Below are 21278 nucleotides of genomic sequence, written 5' to 3' on the forward strand. Positions count from 1 at the left end.
CGTTGGTGGTTGAAGGACTGTCTTTTATGTCCAGACACCAGACGGTTCCTGTTGTCTGGCTGGGGGATTTCAACACTACGCTTAACCCTTCTCTTGATAGGCTCAAGCCCCCTGAACTGATGATGGGGCCAGCTGGGTCCACTAGGCTGTCCATTCTTATAACCACCGTTCACCTTGTGGACACTTGGAGATACAAATTTCCTCAAAAGAAGGAGTATTCATGCTTCTCACCCACACACGGTTCTCTTTCCCGGATTGACTTTATACTAATATCTAAACAACTCACTCCCAGACTTAAGGAAGTATTGTTCTGCCCCAGACTACTTTCGGACCATAGCCCCTACTCTGTAGTGCTTGACGTACCCCTAGGTTGACCCCCGCGGGCGTGGCGACTGAATCCATTCTGGCTGACATTACTGCCCGATGATGACACTATTGAGACGGAATGGAAAACGTTTTTTGAGAATAATGACCACACGGCATCAGTTCCGGCAGTGTGGGACACGTTTAAATTACACACCCGATCGGTACTGACTGCCCGCATTAATAAACTCAAGGCTGACTCGGCCACCGTTATTGTTGAGGCTGAAGCAGAATTGAGCTCCAGGGAACGCACCTACGTCGATGACCCGTCTACGGCAAATGCAGATGCCCTTAGATTACAGTCGAGAGTGGTTACTCCATGACAAGGCCCGACAGAAACTTTTTTTTTCCAAACAAAAATATTTTGAATCCGGAGAAAGGGCTGGTAAGTTGCTGGCATATTTGGTCCACAGGGAAGACAGACCCCTGGTTGTTATTTCTTTGCGGGGTCAGGGTGATGAGATCATCACGGACCCTTCTGCGGTAACAGAGAGGTTTCGGGACTTTTTTGCGGACTTATACACCACTACAGTCTCAAACGACACCACCCAGATGGACCGTTTTTTGGCTCAGGTTTCCCTCCCTCAGGTTACGGAGGAGCAGGTGCAGGCTCTGGAGGCCCCCCTGACCACCGATGAAATAGTAGAAGCTATTGCGGGATTTGCAAAATCCAAGTCACCAGGGTCAGATGGTCTTCCCATTGAATTTTATTCCTGTTACCAAGACATGCTGGTGCCTAGGCTTCTCGACCTTTATAGGAATCTTTTTGACACGCTAACATTGCCTCCGTCTATGAGGGAGGCAACGATAGTTTTGATTTCCAAACCTGGAAAAGATCCGGGTTTCCCGGAATCCTACCGCCCAATATCCCTATTACAGGTAGATGTTAAGATTCTGGCCAAAATACTTGCTACCAGATCGAACGTAGTGATCCTCAGTCTGATTCAGGCTGACCAGGCGGGCTTTATGCCGGGGCGGAATACGTCGTTCAATCTGCGTAGGCTATATATAAACCTTCAGGCAACACATGAGGAGATGGGTGAGCGCGTGGTAGTGTCACTCGACACGGCTAAAGCATTTGACTCAGTAGAATGGGAGTATTTATGGAAGTGTCTAGCGGGGTACGGCTTCGGCCCGAACTTTATTCGGTGGGTGAGACTGTTGTACCATCACCCAACGGCTAAGGTGGTGGTGAATGGATGGTCTTCCCGGGCGTTTGGCCTCGGTAGGGGTACCAGACAGGGGTGCCCACTGTCCCCGCTACTATATGCCTTGGCGGCTGAACCTTTAGCGGTGGCGATTCGGGCCGACCCTGAGATCAGGGGACTGGCGATGGGTCGACTTACCGAGAAAATCAGTCTATACGCTGATGATACGCTGCTATACCTAGCGGACTCTGGCCCTTCCCTTGCAAAGGCCCTCCACATGATAGAATGGTTCGGTAGCTTTTCCGGTCTCCGCATAAACTGGGAAAAATCCCAAATTTTACCTATTGACAGTTTTCCACAGTCAGAGTCTCAGGCCAGTCTGCCTCTTCAGCGAGTTGGCACTATTAAATATTTGGGGGTCTATGTCTCTAGGAACCCAGCTGATTACATTGTGTTGAATGTAGAACCATTGTTTGCCCTGGTACGTACCAAGATTCAGGCCTGGTCCCGTCTCCCCCTAGGGGTTTGGGGACGAGTTAATCTGATTAAAATGGTCCTATTACCTAAACTATTGTATGTGCTGTGGCATGCCCCGGTATATTTGCCATTGAAATACTTTAAATCCCTTGAAAGTCTCCTTAGGCCCTTTGTGTGGGGAACTGCTAGACACAAGCTTGCTTGGCAGGCTTTGAAAAGCCCGACTGATATGGGGGGCATGGCTCTTCCAGATCTGAATCTTTACTATGTTGCCTCACAACTGTCTCAACTCTTCCACATAGACAAGACTGATAAACAACGTTTTCTAACTCTTCTATGCCCCACTTGGGCACAAATTGCAGATGACCCGATTGCGGCTATCTCGACAGGAGCGGGGAACTCTGCCATGGAGCCAGGTAAACATTCCATGCTTTTTTATTACAGAAGGATTTGGGATCTGGCATCCACTAAACTGAATGTGGCATCGCCGAATGACTATACCCCACTTTGGCATAACAAACATTTGCCGGAACTCCAAAAGCTCCAGGGTATACAGCTATGGGTATCGAGGGGAATATACTACCTACACCACCTAATTCACCAGGGTGTTATTAAAACATTTCGGGCACTGCAGGAGGAATTTAATGTTCCAAACACTATGTTATTTCAATACCTACAGGTTCAGCATGCACTTAGAGCACAATTTTCGCAGTCATTGCCTCGGCCTGCTCCCAATCCTATTGTCGCCATAGTGAAGGATACTGATCCCAAAAAGCTAATCTCGTGCTTCTATGGTATGCTTACGGCCCCCGTCTCGGCGAGACTAGCGTATGCTCTCAAGTCCCGCTGGGAGGGCGATGTGGGTGCTCTGACAGACGAGGAATGGGAGGAGGCTCTGGAAACGTGCAAATTGGTGTCCCCTAGGCTCCAGGACAGGCTCTCTCAGATCTACATAGTACATAAAGCATACCTCACCCCACTCAGGACTGCTAAATATAATGCGAATCAATCTACGCTCTGCTCAATGTGTTCCCTTGAGACTGGGACGTTTTTCCATCTTATCTGGGCTTGCCCCAAACTGCAGGAACTCTGGAAGCAAGTAGTGTCATTTCTACATGATGTCATGGGCTCCCCTTTGGCCCCCGATCCCAAACCCTGTCTACTAGGGATATTTCCTGACGTATTGGATAAAATTACTGGCACTTTCTTACAGGAAACTTTGTTTTCTGTTCGAAAGGTGATAGCTAGACAGTGGATGAGGCCCCTTCCACCCCGAGTTGAGGACTGGAAGCGGAAAGTTAATTTTACTCTCCCATATAAAAAAAATTTGTATAAAAACAGGGGCTGTCCAGCTAAATACCATAGAATCTGGGATAAATGGTTGCAGGAGGTTGCCACGTGTGATGAGGGAATTTGATGTTCTGTTACGATGAATAACATGACACTATTGGGACCCTTTGTTCTTTGTCTGTGATGTATGGTGACTACTGGTTTGGAGAAATGTATTTCCTTTACTGTTATGGCTATGATGCAACACCTCTTTAATGTTTGATATGTACCTCTGTGACTGTACTCTTGCAATAATGTTCAATAAATATTACCTGTTTGAATGGAAAAAAAAAGAGTAAACACAGTTGATTGAAAATAAATGGCTTCAATGAAAAAAAAAAAGAACATTATTTTTTCTTGGCAAATTTGTTTATTATTTTTTTAAATATAACAAACATTGACAAATTGAGTACATATGAGGATGGCGGTACAATATTCAAATAGCAATAAAGCTAAACATATCAATTTATGAATAGGATGAGTACATAACAATGTAAAAATGTAACGAGTAGTGCAACAAATAAACCAATAAAGTATTACATTGAAACCATTAGAAAAGTCCATCAGAAGGAAAAAAGTAAGCTAGTGACTAGGGATGAGCCGAAACACCCCCCCTTCGCACCAGAACTTTCGAACGGACCCCAATTTCGTAGGAACGTTAGAACCCCATTGAAGTCTATGGGACTCGAACGTTTAAAATTAAAAGTGCTAATTTTAACGGCTAATATGCAAGATACTGTCCTAAAAAGGGTTGGGGACTTGGCTCCTGCCCCAGGGGACATGGGTCAATGTAAAAAAAAGTTTTAAAAATGGCCGTTTTGGCGGGAGCACTGATTTTAATGACGATTAAAGTGAAAAAAAAAGTAAAATATTCCTTTAAATATCGTGCCTGGGGGGTGTCTGTAGTATGCCTGTGAAGTGCCACGTGTTTCCCGTGTTTATAACAGTCCCTGCACAAAATGACATTTAAGTAGGAGATGTTTGTAAGTTGGATGTTTGAAAGTAGGGGCCTGCCCTATATGCTCTGCACAAATGGCGGAACAAGGTGTTGATGTTGCCACAACATTGTAAGCCCTCAAAGTGACTCTTGGTGGGTGCTGGAGCGCCCTGCTGTAAACGATTATATCCAGAATTGTAATTACATGCCATTGTTGAACAGTGGTAGAAAAATTGACCTTTGGTGGTTGTGGTGCGGGTGCCACAACACTATAAGTCCTCACAGTTACTCTGGGTGGGCACAGGAACGGGCCCTCCTGTGAAATATTATATCAAGAATTGTAATTACATGTCCCTGTTAAACAGGGGCAGAAAAATTGGACCTTAGGCACTGGTGCTGGTGCCACGACACTGCAACCTCTCCCATATATTCTAGTTTTATTGCAGGAATTAGCCCTGCTGCAAAGCATTGCATCAAAAATTGTAATTAAACGCCCCTGATTCAGTTCGCATTGTGCGCTATACAAGTATTTCATTCATTCATTCATTCATTCATTCAAAAATGGGCCTTAGGCACTGGTGCTGGTGCCACCACACTGCAACCTCTCCCATATATTCTCTAGTTGTAGTGCAGGAATTAGCCCTGCTGCAAAGCATTGCATCAAAAATTGTAATTAAATGCCCCTGTTAAACAGAGGCAGAAAAATTGGGCCTTAGGCGCTGGTGCTGGTGCCACCACGCTGCAACCTCTCCCATATACTCTAGTTGTAGTGCAGGAATTAGCCCTGCTGCAAAGCATTGCATCAAAAATTGTAATTAAAAGCCCCTGTTAAACAGGGGCAGAAAAATTGGGCTGATGGCATCACCCAGAACTAGAAATGTTCTTCCAACATATCAGCGGAGGAGAAAGAGGATAGACAATCAACATAACGGGACAGTCACTCAGCATCAGCATAGGCAGTCTTAAAGGGATGTGATATTTCAAAAAAAATTATTCAGTTACATCAGCTTCAGGTGCTTGGTAGCTGTGGGTGATCCAAGACTGATTCATCTTGATGAAGGTCAGTCGATCAACTGATTCGGTGGACAGGCGCACCCTGTGATCGGTAACAAAGCCACCAGCAGCACTGAAGGTGCGTTCCGAAAGAACGCTGGATGCAGGACAGGCCAGTAGCTCAATTGCATACTGTGCAAGCTCTGGCCAGTGATCCATCCTCAAGACCCAGTAAGCCAGAGGATTTTCGGTGGGAAAGGTGTCCAAGTCTGACCTTGCCCCTAGGTATTCCTGCACCATGTAAATCAGACACTGGCGATGGTTGCTGGAAACGATCATACCTTGGGGCTGCGGACTAAAAAATTGTCTGAAAGCATCGGTCAGACGGCCACCTTCTCCACCGCTCCTTCTGACCGATGCCTCAGCAACACGTTGTCCAGGACCAGGAGTTTGTAACCTCCCAGTCTCTGGGAACGCATTGCACAGACCTTTCTGCAAGGCCTCCCCGAGATGTCTCATCCTCTGCTCCCTCTGCGATGGCAAGATAAGGTCGGCAACCTTACCCTTGTACCGTGGATCAAGGAGAATGGCCAGCCAGTAATGGTCCCTCTCCATGATCCGAAGAATACGAGGATCCTTCCGCAGGCTTTGCAGGATCAGGGAGGCCATGCAGCGTAGGTTAGCTGAGGCATTCGGTCCGGAGTCCTCTGGGTCACTAAGGACAACATGATCCGCAGCTACCTCCTCCCAGCCACGTACAAGTCCACGGGTTTCTTGGGACTGTAAATCATCCCTACAAGACTGCTGCTGATGCTGAGTGCAAGCCTCCACCTCCATGCTGACACAATCATCCTCCTCCTCCTCATCCTCATCCTCTTCCTGTGTGATGGGTGGCACAGCAGGAACACTGTCTGGATAAAGGGGGCCTTGAGAGGCAAGGAAGTCCTCCTCTTCCTGCCTCTGTTCTGCCTCAAGTGCCCTGTCCATTATTCCACGCAGCGTATGCTCCAAGAGGTGGACAAGAGGTACAGTGTCACTGATGCATGCACTGTCACTGCTCACCATCCTTGTGGCCTCCTCAAACGGTGACAGGACAGTGCATGCATCCCTGATCATGCCCCACTAGTGTGGTGAGAAAAAACCGAGCTCCCCTGACCCTGTCCTGGTGCCGTAGTCGCACAGGTACTCATTGATGGCCCTTTGCTGCGTGTGCGGCTGCTGCAGCATGGCCAACGTTGAGTTCCACCTGGTGGGCATGTCACATATAAGGCGGTTCTTGGGCAGGTTCAACTCCTTTTGGAGCTCAGCCAGCCGAGCACAGACATTAAATGATCGGCGGAAATGCACACAGACTTTCCTGGCCTGCTTCAGGACATCCTGTAAGCCCGGGTAACTGCCCAAGAACCGCTGCACCACCAGGTTAAGGACGTGAGCCACACAGGGCACATGGGTCAGTTGTCCCTGTCGGAGGGCGGAGAGGAGGTTGGTGCCATTGTCGCAAACCACCATTCCTGGCTTAAGCTGGCGTGGCATCAACCACCTCTCAGCCTGCCCCTGCAGAGCTGACAAAACATCCGCCCCAGTGTGGCTCCTGTCCCCCAAACAAACCAGCGCAAGCACGGCATGGCATTGTTTTGCCTGCGTACTTGCGTAGCCCCTGGAACGCCTACGGATCACCGCTGGTTCTGAGGACAGAGCACTGGAAGAGGCCATGGAGGAAGAAGAAGAGAAGGGGGTGGAGGAGAGAGGTGTGTCACAACCAATAGTAGCATTTTGGAGGCGTGGTGGCGGAACAACCTCCAACACTACTGCACCTTGTCCTGCATACTTCCCAGCTGCCAGAAGAGTGACCCAATGGGCCGTGAAAGACAGGCAACCTCCCTGTCCATGCCTGCTGGACCATGAGTCAGCGGTAATATGCACCTTACCGCTGACCGCCCTGTCCAGCGAGGCAAGGACATTGCCTTCCACATGCCGGTAGAGAGCCGGAATCGCCTTCCGTGAGAAAAAGTGGCGTTTGGGGACCTGCCACTGAGGAACCGCACATTGTAAAAACTCACGGAAGGGGGCCGAGTCTACCAACTGAAAAGGCAGCAGTTGAAGTGCTAGCAATTTAGCCAAGCTAGCATTCAACCGCTGGGCATGTGGATGGCTGGGAGTGAACTTCTTTCGCCGGTCCAGCAGCTGGGGCAGGGACATTTGCCTGCTATAATCGGACGTGGGTGTACTGCTAGCAGAGTGCCCGGAAGCACTTGGCTGTGACACACCTAATTCTATACCTTCATTCCTCTCAGAGCAGGTTTCAGAGAGGACTGAAGGTCTAGTGGGGTTGGAGATCCCAGCAGATGAGGAGCAAGGAGAGGTAAGCTTTGTTCTTTGGTGTGGGTCTTTGAGGTACGCTTGCCAACGAGCTGCATGGCAGGTCAACATATGTCTGGTCAAGCATGTGGTGCCCAAGCGGCTGATGTTTTGGCCACGAGATACGCTTGAGACATATGTTGCAAATAGCAGCGGTGCGATCTGATGCACTCGTGTCAAAAAAGTCCCCCACCAAAGAACTTTTAGAATAACGCGCAGAGGCAGTGCCCTGCACAGGCTGAGCTCTGCTGTGTGATTCAGTCGGTGTGCTGCCCCTAAGCTGGCCCACGGAGGGCATCCTGCCTCGTTGGACATGTGCCTCCTCCTCCTCCTCCTCCCCCTCTCTCCTACCAGGCACCCACGTGGAGTCAGTGCCCTCATCATCCCCTCCCTCTTCATCGCTGTAGCAAACCTGGCAGTATGCTGCAGCTTGTGGAACATGACTGCCAGATTGCTGTCCTTCTTGAGCATCCCCTCTCTCTGCATTCACGCTACTGCCTTCCTCTAGCTCAGTATCATCATCAGAGCCTACAAAACACTGGGCATCCTCCTGGAGCATGTACCCAACACTGTGCTCAAAGAATTCAGGAGACTCCTCAGGAGGACGTGGTGGATCTAGGGAAGGAGTCACTGATGATGACATTGAGAGGAGGGAAGACGATGCGTTGGCAGCTGCTTTGCTAGTACCCTGAGACTGGGTGAGAGAGGATGAGGAGGATGAAGAGGGCTTGGTCATCCACTCTACCAAGTCATTGGCATGTTGTGGCTCAACATGTCCAGCTGCCGAAAAGAAGGACAAGCGTGTCCCATGGCCACGTGCTGATGATGACGATGCACCGCGTCCACGACCAGCACTGTTGTCTCTAGACACAGAGCCTGCTTGCCCTCTTTTATCGGCTCGCGCCTGTCTGCCTCTCCTTGCTGGCCTTCCAGACATGGTAATGGCCTGAAGGGAGTTGGGAAAAACAGCAATTGGGTAGTTTATATTGTGCTGGAGGCATACACAACTTCCACTAACTCCTGCAGATGGCAGATGGCTCAAATAGAGAAGAGCTATGTAGGTGGATATAGCGGTGTATACTGGGTTCAGAGCACGCAGACAGCACGCACAAGCTCCTACCGCTGACTGCAAGCTCTATTTAAAACGAGCAAGATAGTTTGCTATATAGGTGGATATAGCGGTGTATACTGGGTTCAGAGCATGCAGACAGCACACACAAGCTCCTACCGCTGACTGCAAGCTCTATTTAAAATGAGCAAGATAGTTTGCTATATAGGTGGATATATCGGTGTATACTGGGTTCAGAGCACGCAGACAGCACGCACAAGCTCCTACCACGGACTGCAAGCTCTATTTAAAACTAGCAAGATTGTTTGCTATATAGGTGGATATAGCGGTGTATACTGGGTTCAGAGCACGCAGACAGCACGCACAAGCTCCTACCGCTGACTGCAAGCTCTATTTAAAACGAGCAAGATAGTTTACTATATAGGTGGATATAGCGGTGTATACTGGGTTCAGAGCACGCAGACAGCATGCACAAGCTCCTACCGCTGACTGCAAGCTCTAATTAAAACGAGCAAGATTGTTTGCTATATAGGTGGATATAGTGGTGTATACTGGGTTCAGAGCACGCAGACAGCACGCACAAGCTCCTACCGTTGACTGCAAGCTCTATTTAAAACGAGCAAGATAGTTTGCTATATAGGTGGATAAAGCAGTGTATACTGGGTTCAGAGCATGCAGACAGCACGCACAAGCTCCTACCGCTGACTGCAAGCTCTATTTAAAACGAGCAAGATAGTTTGCTATATAGGTGGATATAGCGGTAGATACTGGGTTCAGAGCACGCAGACAGCACGCACAAGCTCCTAACACTGACTGCAAGCTCTATTATAAAAAGATAGATATATCGCTAGCTATATAGGTGAATATAGCGGTGTATACTGCGGTCAGGGCACGCAGACAACAACCACTACAGAAGAGCAAGAACGAAAAATCGGCCGATAACGATCGGTGTATACTGTGTTGAAGGTACACAGAACACCCACTAACTGTTTCAGACGCCAACACACTACACAAGGCCGCCGCGCTGGCGGCCTTATATAGTGTGGGGCGTGTACTACACAGCCTGAGCTATGATTGGCCACAGGCATCCTGCCTGTGGCCAATCATGGCTCTCCTCACTGCTGGCGCGGTGATTGGCCAAGCATGCGGGGGTCACAGTGCATGCTTGGCCAATCATGAGCCAGCAATGCACTGCGCCATTGCAGTGCATTGTGGGCCATGAGCGCCACACGAATTTGGTGCGAACGGCCCATAACGTTCCGAATTCGCCGAACGGGCGAACAGCCGATGTTCGAGTCGAACGTATGTTCGACTTGAACACGAAGCTCATCCCTACTAGTGACTATTGGTTCAAGAGGCGATTCAGTTCGCATTGTGCGCTATACAAGTATTTCATTCATTCATTCATTCTATCATTTTGTAAGAGCAGTGATAAGGAGAACAATCTAATAGCTATATATTAAAAACAGAAGAGATAAAGTGTTTATTAGTATCACACAATATTAAAAGAAAGGTGGAAAACAAAAAAATAGTAGACAGAGAGAAGAGGGTAGACAAAAGGGGGAAGGGAGGGGGGGGGCTTACAACTGGTGATGCGATCCCAAATGAATAGAAAGTATAGCCGAGGCAAATAGAGTAAAATTACCAAGGCGATCTTCATAAAAGTCTGTCATCAAAGTATCATCAAAGTCTGGAGGTTAACAATGCTTAACTCAAGGAAGCCAGAGTTTCTCAAATTGGCCAATTCAATCTCCTTTGATTGCTTCCATTTTAGCATGAATAAGAGCTTTATTGGTTCTGTGTATGGTTTCAGCTAGAATTGAATAGTTTTCCATGCCTTAGCAATGGTTTGTTTTGGACCTGTAAAAGAAGATTAAATTGATTCTGTGTGATCCCATCAGATTTCAGGTTTATTAGGGCTGTAGCAGAATTGGGGTTTATAGATGTATCAAAGATTTTGGAGGCCAAGTCAAAAACTGCCTTCCAGAATTTTTGGGCAATTGGGCAATTTCACCAAATATGAAAAGTGGCGGACTCTGAACTGCCACGGAAACAAGCTCCAGGGTAATCAGAAGCATATTTCGATACTCTAGCAGGGACCAAATACCTACAGGTTAGCACCAGGGCCGTCTTTAATATTGATTGGACCCTGGGCAAAACTTTTCTTGGGGGCCCCCCCATGCTCCTGCTCTGAGACATACAATAAATAGCACCTAGACTCAAAATCCGTTTACTGAATCAGATCAGGCAGCTATTGCAATTGGTTGCCAGAGGTTACAGTATATCATTACCACTCACTGACTTGTTGCTAGAGGTTACAGCACACATTACGGCTCACTGATTAGTTGCTATAGGTTACAGCACACGATTTCTGCATGATTTCTGCTTGTTGATTGGTTGTTAGAGATTACTGTGAATATTACCTCAGGGGGGCATGATATACATATCAATGCCGCCGACCTCCGCTACTTACACATGAATGACGGTAATTTACATGTAAACACAGGGTCTGCAGGTGAGTCATCTGTACACAACAATAGGGCAGAGCTGGGCAGAATTTGTAGCAGCACTTCACACTGAGATATTGGACCACAACACAGGACTAAAACCTCAAGGGAAGAGGGAATTTAAACCAGGATAGTTTGGCAAGTATGAGGCAGCTACTTTGGACCCCACAACAATGACAGGGCCCAGGGCAGCTGCCCCTTTTGCCCTGCCTTAAAAATGGCCCTGGTTAGCACCTTAACGTTAGTTTCCACAGCAACAACATTAGAAGAAACAGACTTAGTGATGGACCATATGCTAGACAATTCAGTAGCATTGAATGAGCGATTAAGGTCTAGTTCCCATTTGGAGACATATGAGGGGGGGCAGTGTTAGTACTAGCTAAATTTTGCTTATAGAGAAACAAACAAGTGCTTTAGCATGAGGGTCTGAAATACATATGCGTTCAAAACGTGACATCTGGGATAGTTGGGAGTTGGAATTGGGATAAAGTTGGAAAAAAAAATTAATTTGCAAATAACAGAACAGAACCAATTGAGGAAGTCCAAATGTATCACACAAAGTAGGAAGAGAATGTATAGAGGAGGCAAATACCAAATTATATAAATGGGATAAATGACCTGTATTCCATGCTTTTAAAGAATTAGGAGCGATCCAAACAGGATGAAAAGTCAGATTTTTAACAAAAGAAAGGAGCGGTAAATGAGGAGATTGAAGGGCAAGAAAAGTTTTACATCTGGCCCAGATGGATAAAGAATGTTTTGTGATAGGATTGTGAATAAAATTACGATCAGTTGGTATTAACCATAACATGTTAAATACTGAAATAGGGTCACAGTCAATAGACTCAAATGTTACCCATAAAGGAATTTCTTTGAACGCATGGTATTTTGGGAAATGTGCAAGGTGTGCAGCATGATAGTAAGCAGAAATATTTGGGAGACCTAAACCTCTGCAGCATTGTGGGAGACAGAGAGTGGATTTAGAGGTTTGAGGTTTCATTTTACCCCAGATAAAGGAGAATAATTCTTTGCTGTATAAACTGTAAAAAATTAGATGGAACTGGGATGGGCAAGATTCGGGCAATAAAGCCATCTTAATTACATTAATTTTGCCGATCCAGGATAGAGGGACAGAGAACCAATGTGATAATAATTCAGTAACCTGTTTTAGTAATGGAGGAAAGTTAGCTGAGTATAGGTATGTTATTTTAGGAGTGAGTTGTATTCCTATGTATGGAAGTCCATGAGGTGTCCAAGAGAAGAGAAGTGAATCTTTACAATCTGAAGGTCTGAATGAGGCAAGGAAATGTTGCGTGCAGTTGAATACGTGCAGGAACTCAAACATGCCCTCCACTGGAGAGCTTGCTGCAGCAAATGGTGGGTTTGGCAAAATGGAGGGTCTTAAAAGGACAATAAATACCAGGAGTGTGCTACGTAAAGAGTGCAGAGTACAGGAATGTGCTTTGTACAGGGTTCAGGGGTGCGCTACCAAAAGAGTGCAGGGTTAAGGGGTGCACTACGTACAAAGTGCAGGGTTCAGGGGTGTGCTACATACAGAGTGCAGGGTTCCGGTGTGCGCTATGTACAGAGTGGTGGGTTCCAGGGTGCTCTATGTACAGAGTGGGGGTTCCGGGGTGCTCTATGTACAGAGTGGGGGGTTCCGGGGTGCACTATGTACAAAGTCGTGGGTTCTGGGGTGGCCTATGTACAGAGTGGTGGGTCTGGGGTGCGCCACCTTAAACCAAAAATGACTCCCACTTTTCCCACAAAATCTCCCCTCTCCCCTAGTACAGAGTTCTCCCATCCCCATCCTTGGCAAGATTGACATGCCCCCAACCAGTGTAAATCCTATTTCCCTGCCATTACAACCCCCCCGTTCCCTCAATTTTCCTGCCACCATAGGGTGCCTAATTGCTTTTGCATTTGCCTAAGAGTGTCCTGTGCCCTAACCCTTTCTCTCACCGTTCCTATTAAGAGAAATAAAATCTCTTTGTTAATTTTTACAAAAAGTGACTGGCGCCCAATCTTTCCACCTTGCAGTACACCCACTAGGCCTAGTAACCTGCACCCTGAGGTGGAATGTCAGTTCTCCCTGTCTTTGGGGGTCACCATCAGGTCTCCCCCCTTGGAAATTGGGGAGACCGCTACATTTTGGCACCCAACGTGGGGCTCTATGTCATTTTTGCTGTGGTCGCCCCTGGCAACGCACTGCAACTACACAAGGATTTCTTCTGGCTCTGTGGGAAAGTGGCAAGTAACATCTTTATTCCTCAGAGACTGTGTTATCCCTGTGAACTGTGTGGGGAAAAACCTAAGTGTCTTTTTGTTCTTGGGAGAGTGTCAACCTGGTCTTTTGTCACTTTACGTCAGTGCTGCAGGAGTTAATGCAGACTCATGATAGTTTTTGCTGAAGAAAAGAGGCGGGTGCTGAAGAAACTAAAGAACATGTAAACCAAGCCCATGGCAGGGGGAGGAGTTGTTGCTCTGAAAAGGAGGAGATGGAGTTGCAAACTTATGCACAACTACCCATGCTACATGTGCTTCAAGATCATTGGGAAAGGAAAAAGTTGCTGAGTGTGGAGAAAATGTCCAAATTCATCCATTCGGCTTCAGCTGAGTATTACTCAAGGGTCATCGCTAGTCTTTTCACCTCTGGAGAAACTTTTATTGATACAGGCCTTCAACTGATGCCTCGTGGGGAGCTAGCCATTTACATCTCCCAAAGTTCCGCAGCCATGGGAATCATTTGCATGCAATGTTCCGGCGTTGCTTTGTACCCCTGGAGTCGGTGTTACCACTGTGGGGAACTGTTGCTGGTGGCTGCTTGCCCACCCCTGCAATCTCAGGTGCTGAAGGTAGGTAGGGTGCGTGGATATGCAACCATTGAGGAAACCCAATCTGCTACTGCTGCTGCTTATTCTAGAGGCGATCCTGCCCAGTCAGAGGTTACTGCACCTACCATACTCATCATTCCTGCGGTGGACGTGTCAATTCCCACTACCATCGTTTCTTGTGAGTTTTCTGCTGCCACTACTAGCTCTGACCAGGTAGTGCCCACGGCATCCATCGATACTACAAGTGAGGCCGCAACTGAAGGCCATCAGCCTACCATTACTGTCAGTCGGGCTAGGCAAGCCCGTTTGTTCTGTGGCCATGTGAAATGTTGGTCCCGTATCCTGTCCAGTTGGTGCCTGAAGTGGGTAAGACAAACTGGGATAGAGAATGTACAGAATGAGTGATAACCATTTAAATGTCTTCGGAAGTATGCTCTACTGTAAAAGATATCTACCTTTGCTGCAGTTATGACCTTTGTCATTAAAATTATGGCCACAGCACTTGTTGCCAGTGAGAATTGCTAGGTAAAGTATGTGTTTCTTGTTCCAGAAATAAGGAAAGGTTATGCATGGCCTGTTCACCTTGTGCTTGCAGCCCATGGCAGGGGCTAAGGGACCGTGTTGTCCATACCATGTTCACTCCATGCTCATAGCCTGTGGCAGGGGTCAAGAACCATATCGTTACTAACCTGGGATTCTGGTTGCCGGATCTACCCAGACTGTGCCATTATTCAAGGATCTAATCAAGCGGATGTGCAGCACTACGTTACCACTATTGGATCATCTAGAAAGCCTGTTTAATTATGGGATCCTCGTTATTATTGGTATCATTCTTCAATCATTGACAGTTTGTCTCAAGTCAGCGTGGAACACAGTGGTGTGCTTAGTTTGGCAGTTGGTAGTTTGTGTCAGTTCCAGGGGAAGCTGTTCTGTATTTAAAATATGTGGAGACACTCCTGCCTGCACTGTTGCTCCTGGACTGTGCTCCTGATACCAGCAGTTGCAGGGGGTGCCCTAGAGGGTGACATGCTGGCCTGTGCCCTGGAATTGCCAGTATGCCTCACTGTGCAAAGTGATATGCTGATCTGTTGCCCTGGATCATCAGCGTGTCTTGTTCTTCATATGTGAGGAAAAGTGATCTCAGTCCCCACCTGTGATAAAGAAAGGCTGATATATGTTCTATGTGCAAGGGGACTTTGTTGTTCAGGAACGTGGAAAAGTTATTCAATATTACAGTCCCTTGCATGCTTGTGTGGCTAAGATGCTTGTTTAAAAAATAGCAGTCATGCACACAGTTCCAGAGCTTGTTCCGGAGAAAAGTGTAACCTGCTGGAAGGTTGCTGACCATGTTGTTTCAAATCACAAAGAAAATGCCTATTGAACTTTAGAGCTCCAATCACAATGGGATGTTTAGTTAGTTAGTCCGTTAGTAAGGTAGACGGTGCTGTGGCAAAGGGGCAAGTCTTTTACCTCCAATCTGAATCTCATGGACTTAAATGTTAACTATAGTATGGACTGTTCTTTTATTACAAACTAGTAGATGGCATGAGTGTGCCACTCTGAGTGAGTCCTAAGTTCTTGCTTTCAAATATTCTAGTGTAGGTTGCTGAGTGAAATTTTAGATATGCTAAAATGCTTCAGAAAAATAGTGTCATTCTCATGGGAGTGGGGCCCTGTTTCCACTTGTAAATATTTCCAGGAATGGTTATTTGTTAGAATTGTGTAAATCAATGTTTATCTTTCACTAATATTACTACAGTGGTAGATTATATTATAGAATGTTGCTAAAATGTCATATTTTCCATGTTGCATAATCGAATGTCTTTCAGGTGTTCCTGCATCCCTTGCTTCTTACTCGGCTGAGGAAAGCCAGGATCTTCGCTGTGTACAGTGATGCCATCTTTAATTGCCTTATCATATAAATAATAGATAGTTAGGATATAGAATTATTACTCATTGTGTTTTTTTTTTTTTTACCACTATTGTGTAGTATGTCACACATCATTGTAAATGCAGTTTCACATTTGTTTGATCTCACATGAAGTATAACTTGTAATTGTACATATGTTACGTTCACCCACATTCATTACTAAATGTTCATCCTTTCTGTTATCCCTCCCTATCCACTTTTGGCCATGGCATCCACTCTCAGGATTGAGAGTATATGTTTTTTTTTTTGTTTGCAAACTCTGAAATGTAGTTTCCCTGGCAGGGGGGGGGGGGGGGGGGGATTGTAGCACCTTGGTCCTAAACAGGGCTGCTAATAAATCTTGTTGTGCCAAGGTGGTAATTAGCCTGTTTAATTGGTAGTCTTTGACCCATTGATTTCTGTCCTAAGTCTGAGTTCAATTTGTGGTCTCTCTCTTCTGTCAATTGGTGGCACTGTTGATTTTGACATTAGGATAATGGATTACAGTGAATTCGGGTGATGAGTAAATAAGTTGTTTCAGCCAATTAACAGGAGTTTATTTTGGCCACTTTGCATGCTGGGACAGGCTATTTATTGGGGAGGAGTCAGGTGATTGGGGTTCTTCTGACCCGGGGCTGCAGCCTGGGTGGATGTATATCAAACAGCTACTGGCAGCTAGGCCTATTCAGGAGTCCTAATGGCTGCTAGGTCTACGTCAGGCCTATCCACTATTACAAGGGTCCACAAAGGAGAAGCAGCAGAGGTTAAGCCTGAAGCCTAGGGCAGAATCACATGTGTTAGAGGTTCAGCCCGAGGGGAACCTGTTCGTTGCCGGAGAGATGACCACTCCTGTTACCAGAGGCAAGTTTGGAAGGGATGAAGCTCTGAAGGAGTACTATAGCAGATGCTTCACTAGCCGGGGGGCAGTGAGGTAAGTGGCAAAGCTTCAGTGGAGACTCATCAAGGAATACAGCGGGTAGCTGTGAGTAAAGCTTGAAGGATTACCATGGGAAGCTGTAAGTAAAGCTTGAGGATCTACAGTGGGATACTGGGCATTAAACTGGAATATATACAGTGGTATACTGTGGATTAATCTAGAAGATCTAAAGTGGGATTACTGAGAGATAAGTGGTTACTACAGGAGACAGTTGTTACAAGATACAGATTGCTGCATCTAGCTTAAAGGTCCTTTTTCTGTATTGCTGTCTGCCTAGTTCTATTTTTGTCTGTGGAGTTTGCCTAATTGCTATTGCATTTGTCTAAGGGTGCCCTGTGCCCTAACCCTCTTCCCCACCTTTTCTGTTAAGAGAAATAAAGTCTCTATGTTAATTTTTACAAAAGGTGACTGGCGCCCAATCTTTCCATCTTGCACCACACCCACTATACATAGTAACCTGCACCCTGAGGTGGAATGTCAGTTCTCCCTAGCTCCGGGGGTCACCATCAGGCCCTTGGAAGTCAGGGAGACCACTACACAATGGTTAGAGCAACAACAAAAATGTGCCCAATAAGAATGAGGTAGCGGTCTTCAGGCTCTTTAATGTAAGATGGAAGTACAAAGGTTGTAAGGTGAATAGCTATAAGAACCCCTAATTTTTTAGCTGCCAAGGCTGTATATACCTATGGATAAGATAAGCTGAACAGGAGGAGCTGAAAAACTTAGGAGAAGATTTTAAAATGGATCTCCTGTAGGCAGAGAATGTTGACTGCAGCTGCGGCAAATGACGTGTGTTTTTGTGGTATATTAAGACCTAGGGTCAAAATGTTTATGGGGGCTAGGGATGAGCCGAACACCCCCCGGTTCGGTTCGCACCAGAACTTTCGAACGGACCCCAAATTCGTACGAACGTTAGAACCCCATTGAAGTCTATGGGACTCAAACGTTCGAAATTAAAAGTGCTAATTTTAACGGCTAATATGCAAGATACTGTCCTAAAAAGGGTTTGGGGACCTGGCTCCTGCCCCAGGGGACATGGGTCAATGCCTAAAATGTTTTTAAAAATGGCCGTTTTGGCGGGAGCACTGATTTTAATGACGATTAAAGTGAAAAAAAAAGTGAAATATTCCTTTAAATATTGTGCCTGGGGGGTGTCTGTAGTATGCCTGTGAAGTGCCACGTGTTTCCCGTGTTTAGAACAGTAACTGCACAAAATGACATTAAACGGAAAAAACATCATTTGAAACTGCTTGCGGTTTTAATGTTATATCTGGTTCCTGCAATATGGTTGAAAATCATTGAGAAAAATGGCATGGGTAGCCCTCCCTGCCCATTACCAGCCCCTCTGGGTCTTATACGCATATTAAGGGGAACCCCGTACCCATATTAAAAAAAGGAAATGCGTGTGGCCCCCAGACCCTATATACTCAGAACAGCAGTATACAGGCGGTGCAAACAAGACAGGGACTGTGTAGGTTTGTTGTGTTAAGTTGAATCTGTTTGTAATTTTCAACTGGAACATTTTTAAAGTGTAGCTCTAGTCAAAAAAAAACGATTTTTAACCTTTTTGGAAAACATAGGGAAGGGTTATCACCCGTGTATAATTTGTTTTGTCGTCCATCTTTTTTCATCTCACTTGCTGTTGTCTCCTTCCGTTTGCAAGTAGGAGATGTTTGTAAGTTGGATGTTTGAAAGTAGGGGCCTGCCCTATATGCTCTGCAGAAATGGCGGAACAAGGTGTTGGTTTTGCCATAACATTGTAAGCCCTCAAAGTGACTCTTGGTGGGCGCTGGAGCGCCCTGCTGTGAACGATTATATCAAGAATTGTAATTACATGCCATTGTTGAACAGTGGTAGAAAAATTGACCTTTGGTGGTTGTGGTGCTGGTGCCACAACACTATAAGTCCTCACAGTTACTCTGGGTGGGCACAGGAACGGGCCCTCCTGTGAATTATTATATCAAAAATTGTAATTACATGTCCCTGTTAAACAGGGGCAGAAAAATTGGGCCTTAGGCACTGGTGCTGGTGCCACCACACTGCAACCTCTCGCATATACTCTAGTTTTATTGCAGGAATTAGCCCTGCTGCAAAGCATTGCATCAAAAATTGTAATTAAACGCCCCTGTTAAACAGGGGCAGAAAAATTGGGCCTTAGGCACTGGTGCTGGTGCCACCACACTGCAACCTCTCCCATATACTCTAGTTTTATTGCAGGAATTAGCCCTGCTGCAAAGCATTGCATCAAAAATTGTAATTAAACGCCCCTGTTAAACAGGGGCAGAAAAATTGGGCCTTAGGCACTGGTGCTGGTGCCACCACACTGCAACCTCTCCCATATACTCTAGTTTTATTGCAGGAATTAGCCCTGCTGCAAAGCATTGCATCAAAAGTTGTAATTAAATGCCCCTGTTAAACAGGGGCAGAAAAATTGGGCTGATGGCATCACCCAGAATTAGAAATGTTCTTCCAACATATCAGCGGAGGAGGAAGAGGATAGACAATCAACATAACAGGACAGTCACTCAGCATCAGCATATGCAGTCTTGAAGGGATGTGATATTTAAAAAAAAAAAATATTCGGTTACATCAGCTTCAGGTGCTTGGTAGCTGTGGGTGATCCAAGACTGATTCATCTTGATGAAGGTCAGTCGATCAACTGATTCGGTGGACAGGCGCACCCTGTGATCGGTAACAAAGCCACCAGCAGCACTGAAGGTGCGTTCCGAAAGAACGCTGGATGCAGGACAGGCCAGTAGCTCAATTGCACACTGTGCAAGCTCTGGCCAGTGATCCATCCTCAAGACCCAGTAAGCCAGAGGATTTTCGGTGGGAAAGGTGTCCAAGTCTGACCTTGCCCCTAGGTATTCCTGCACCATGTAAATCAGACGCTGGTGATGGTTGCTGGAACCGATCATACCTTGGGGCTGCGGACTAAAAAATTGTCTGAAAGCATCAGTCAGATGGCCACCTTCTCCACCGCTCCTTCTGACCGATGCCTCAGCAACACGTTGTCCAGGACCAGGAGTTTGTAACCTCCCAGTCTCTGAGAACGCGTTGCACAGACCTTTCTCCAGGCCTCCCGGAGATGTCTCATCCTCTGCTCCCTCTGCGATGGCAAGATAAGGTCGGCAACCTTACCCTTGTACCGTGGATCAAGGAGAGTGGCCAGCCAGTAATGGTCCCTCTCCTTGATCCGAAGAATACGAGGATCCTTCAGCAGGCTTTGCAGGATCAGGGAGGCCATGCAGCGTAGGTTAGCTGAGGCATTCGGTCCGGAGTCCTCTGGGTCACTAAGGACAACATGATCCGCAGCTACCTCCTCTCAGCCACGTACAAGTCCACGGGTTTCTTGGGACTGTAAATCATCCCTACAAGACTGCTGCTGCTGCTGATGCTGAGTGCCAGCCTCCACCTCCATGCTGACACAATCATTCTCCTCCTCCTCTTCCTCCTCCTCATCCTCTTCCTATGTGATGGGTGGCACAGCAGGAACACTGTCTGGATAAAAGGGGCCTTGAGAGGCAAGGAAGTCCTCCTCTTCCTGCCTCTGTTCTGCCTCAAGTGCCCTGTCCATTATTCCACGCAGTGTATGCTCCAAGAGGTGGACAAGAGGTACAGTGTCACTGATGCATGCACTGTCACTGCTCACCATCCTTGTGGCCTCCTCAAACTGTGACAGGACAGTGCATGCATCCCTGATCATGCCCCACTGGCGTGGTGAGAAAAAACCGAGCTCCCCTGACCCTGTCCTGGTGCCGTAGTCGCACAGGTACTGTGATATTGGGGTGATTAAGCTCAATTGGTAGATGCGCGTTTTAGTCTACATCAGGCAGGCGTTTTATGGTTAAGGGCCTGGTAGCCCACGTTTATTATAAGAAAACAAAATATTTAGTTCATCCAGTAATCCCACGCAGGGGTTTAAATTCATTCAGCACACAAATGAACATACCAAGCCACCTGGCTCTCAATTGTCAACAGTTCCTCTGCTTGCTCCCAACAGATTTGTCAACTCTTTCCAGCCCCCTGGACTCACCGGCTTCCTTAGTCTTCCTGACTCTCAAGGTTGTCAGCCTTTCCCAGTCCCTTACACGGACTACAGTCTCCCACAGGGCAAACCACTCTTCAGCCAGCAGCAAGCTGCTCACACTCCACCACACCCATCTACAACTTCCTGTCTTACTTTTTAAAGACACTGCCTTAACAGGTGGGTTAATCAATTTTTTTCCCTTAAAGAGAGCACAACCCAAACAGAGGGGAAATATAGTGTCCTTCCAGGACCCAGCCACGGCGTCCATTACATATCCCCCCCCCTGTGTTTCGATCCGGAGGGAGGAACACCAGCACCCATCATGATGGTTGGGACACCTCTGTGCTGGCTGTCAGCCACGTAGGCCCAACCCTTTTTCCGGGTGCG

The sequence above is a fragment of the Lithobates pipiens genome, unplaced genomic scaffold (genome assembly GCF_037356315.1).
Source record: "Lithobates pipiens isolate NorthernLeopardFrog02 unplaced genomic scaffold, aLitPip1_a1.2 Scaffold_19, whole genome shotgun sequence".
In the NCBI taxonomy this organism is placed as follows: Eukaryota; Metazoa; Chordata; class Amphibia; order Anura; family Ranidae; genus Lithobates; species Lithobates pipiens.